We start from the raw sequence: 3,943 nt of genomic DNA, 5'->3' as shown, positions 1-3,943 counted from the left end.
GGCGCCCGCCACAACGCCTGGCTATTTTTTGGTTGTAGCCATCATTGTTGTTTGGCGGGTCCGGGCTGGAGATTCGAACTCGCCACCTTAGGTGTACGTGGCTGGCGCCTTAGCTGGTTGAGCTATAGGTGCCGAGCCAGCATCAAGAATCTTTTAAAAAACTTGAACAAATCCCTAAGAAAAAAAAAACAAATAATCCCATTAAAATGCAGGCATAAGATATGAACAGAAGCTTTTTTTTTTTTTATTGAATGGTAACTGTGTACATTAATGCACTTCTAGGGTACAGTGTGGGGTTTTCACACACAATCCGAAACACTTCCATCAAACTGGTCAACATAGCCTTCATGTCATTTTCTTAGTTATTGTGTTAAAACATTCACACTCTACTCATAGAAAGATTCACTTGTACCCTTGTAAGATAAACCACAGAAGTGAATCCTCCAATCCCCCTCCCTCCACCCATTCCCCCCTCCCCTCTCCCTAACAGAAGCTTTTCAAAAGAAGATAGATGAGGGGCAATACCTGTAGCTCAAAAGAGTAGGGTACTAGCCCCATATGCCAGAGGTGGCAGGTTCAAACCCAGCCCTGGCCAAAAACTGCCAAAAAAAAAAAAAAAAAAGAAGAAGAAGAAGATAGATGAATGACTCATAAACATGAAAAAATTCTTAATGTCACTAATCATCAGAAAAATGCAAAGAAAAAGCACAATGAGATGTCACCTAACCCCAGTGAGAATGGTTTTTTCAAAAATAAAAGATTTTGTCATGGATGAAGAAAGAACACTTATTCACTGTTTGTGGGACTACAAACTAGTACAACCTCCATGAAAAATAAATAGTATGGAGAGTCCTCAAAGAATTAAAAATAGACCTATCGTTTGATCCAGCAATCCCACTACTGGGTATTTACCCAAAGGGGAGAAAAGTCATTTTATCAAAATTACACTTGCCCTAGAATGTTTATTGCAGCACAATTCACAATCTCAAAGATGTAGAATCAACCCAAGTGCCTACCAATTCATGAGTAGATTAATAAAATGTGATATATGTATACTATGGAGTACTACTCAGCCATAAAAAATGAATTAATACCTTCTACCACAATGGAATGGAATTGGAAACCATTCTCCTCAGGAAAAACAAACACCACACGTACTCACTACTAGAATCATCAGAGCAGCACTCATGTGCACAGATAGAAGTATAACTCAAGGGAAATCTAGCAGGTGGAGGGGGAGAGGGGATTGCTGAAATCATACCTAACAGGTATAATTTACACTATTTAGTTGACAGACTCACTTGAACTTTGACTCAAGCACTATAGTACAAAGGCAATCTATGTAACCAAAACATTTGTACCCATGTCATATTCTGAAATTAATTTTTTAAAAAGCTAGAAGCATGCCTAAGGATAGATTCCTTGCACCAAGGAATGTGGTAGGTTATATTGAGTGTCTCATGCCATTCAGAAGATTTCACTGGATCCTGACTGCAGTTGACACTTTCTTCAGGTTTAACTTAGTCATCCCTTTTCTTCCACTGGCTCAGGACACACTATGAAGTTCTATACCAGATTCATTTTCTGTTCAGTTTTTCTGAACACATTAGTATGTCTGATAACAGTGCCAGATTTGTAGCCCAACCTACACATCAGTGGTATCAATCATAGGGCATACAATGGGCTTGCTTTGCTTCGCTTCATATTACTCTCAATTCACAGAGATGATTATCTCAATGGACAATTAAAGACAGGCTTACTCGGATAATGGGAGGGGACAAAATAACCTCAGACAGAATTATACATTCAAGTATTCTCCTATCTCAATGCATCAATTCCCCAAAAATTGTACAAATGTTTCTCATTTGTACCGTATTTGATCAAACTGTGTGTCCCTTTCCACTATAACCCTTTTTTACAGTTACTGAAACCTCAGTCTCTGTGGGAAAATATCCAAAGCCTTCCATCCCCTTCTACTCCTTTCCTGAAGACTAATGAAGATGAAAGATTAAAATAACTACGAAAAATTGAGGAATAATAAGATAAGTGTGATCACTTGAATTTTTCCTAAAAATTTAGGATTTTTTCTTTAGAAGTCTAAAACATGGTATTTTTTGGTTAAGTTATATAAAAATGCTTTTCTATAAAAATGCTTTTGTCCCCCTTTCATATAACCCTTTCAGATAAAAGGTCTAGATGAAAACAGGAGATTGAAAAACAATTTAAAGTTTTGCTTACTAAATGGAAGTCAACCAACAACAGAAATAAAAACCCAGCCCTAGAGAGGCATGGGAGGAAGGGAGAACATTAATAATCTTTATTGTTTTGTTTCAGAACTGCTCTTGTCTTCTATCGCTTTAAGAAATGTTCCTTCTATACTTATTTTCTTAAGCGTTCTGATCAAGAAAGGATACTGGATACTGGATATTATCAAAAGCCTTTTCTGCATCAATTGAGAGAATCATATGGTCTTTATTTTTTATTTTGTTTATGTGATATATTTATAAATTTATGTATATTGAACCATCCTTGGGACCCTGGGATGAAACCCATCTGGTCATGATGTATAATTTGTTTGATGTATAATTTGTTTGATGTGCTGCTGGATTCTGTTTGCTAGGATCTTATTGAATATTTTTGCATCAGTTTTCATTAGAGATATTGGTCTATAATTTTCTTTTTTTGTTGGATCTTTTCCTGGTTTGGTGATCAGGGTGATGTTTGCTTCATAGAATGTGTTGGGAAGTATTCCTTCTTTTTCTATGTTTTGGAAAAGGTTAAGTAATATAGGTACTAGTTCCTCTTTAAAGGTTTGGTAGAATTCTGATATGAAGCCGTCTGGTCCTGGGCTTTTCTTTTGGGGAGATTTCTTATAGTTGATGCTATTTCAGAACTTGATATAGGCTTGTTCAACATTTCCATTTCTTTCTGGCTAAGTCAAGGAAGGTGGTGGGTTTACAAGTATTGACCTATTTCCTTCAGATTTTCATACTTCTGAGAATAGAGTTTTTTGTAATATTCATTAAAGATTTTTTGAATTTCTGAGAAGTATCTTGTTATTTGGCCTTTATAATTTCTGATGAAATTAGGGATTTTACTCTTTTATTTCTGGTTAGGTTAGCCAAAGGTTTATCTAATTTTATTGACCTTTTAAAAAAACCAACTTTTTGATTGATTGATCTATTGTAATTTTTTTTGTTTGTTTTCAATTTCATTTAATTTTGCTCTAGTTAGTCATTTCTTCTCTTCTGCTGGGTTTGGTGTTGGAATTGTTCTTCCTTTTCTAGCTGCTTGAGATGGTCCATTAGGTTGTCAAATTGCACTATTTCTTTTTTCTGGATAAAGGCATAATGTTATAAATTTGCCTCTTAGGACACTCTTTGCGGTATCCCACAGGTTTTGATAGTTTGTGTATTCATTATCTTTTTTTGTTTTAGAAACTAATGATTTCTTCCTTAATCTCATCCTTAATCCAGCTGTCATTCAGCATAAGGTTAGTTTCCATGATTTTATTTGGGTATGAAGATTTCTGTTGGTGTTGAGTTCAACATTTATTGGTCAGAGTCTTAGGTGGACCATTGTGCTGGTCAGTATAAAGAATGGGTCTGAGTGCTTCCTGTAGAGCTGGCCTGGTTGTGGGCAATTTCCTCAACTTTTGCATGTCATTAAAACATTTCATTTTGGCTTGGTGCCTGTGGCTCAAGTGGCTAAGGCACCAGCCACATACACCTGAGGTGGTGGGTTTGAATCCAGCCTGGGACTGCCAAACAACAATGATGGCTGCAACCAAAAAAATAGCCAGGCGCTGTGGCGGGTGCCTGTAGTCCCAGCTACTTGGGAGGCAGAGACAGGAGACTCACTTGAGCCCAGGAGTTGGAGGTTGCTGTGAGCTGTAATGCCATGGCACTCTACCCAGGGGGACAGCTTGAGGCTCTGTCTCAAA

This window comes from Otolemur garnettii, unplaced genomic scaffold, assembly GCF_000181295.1.
Source record: "Otolemur garnettii isolate 467f Iridium unplaced genomic scaffold, OtoGar3 scaffold00319, whole genome shotgun sequence".
Lineage (NCBI taxonomy): Eukaryota > Metazoa > Chordata > Mammalia > Primates > Galagidae > Otolemur > Otolemur garnettii.
Note: the sequence above shows the minus strand (reverse complement) of the source record.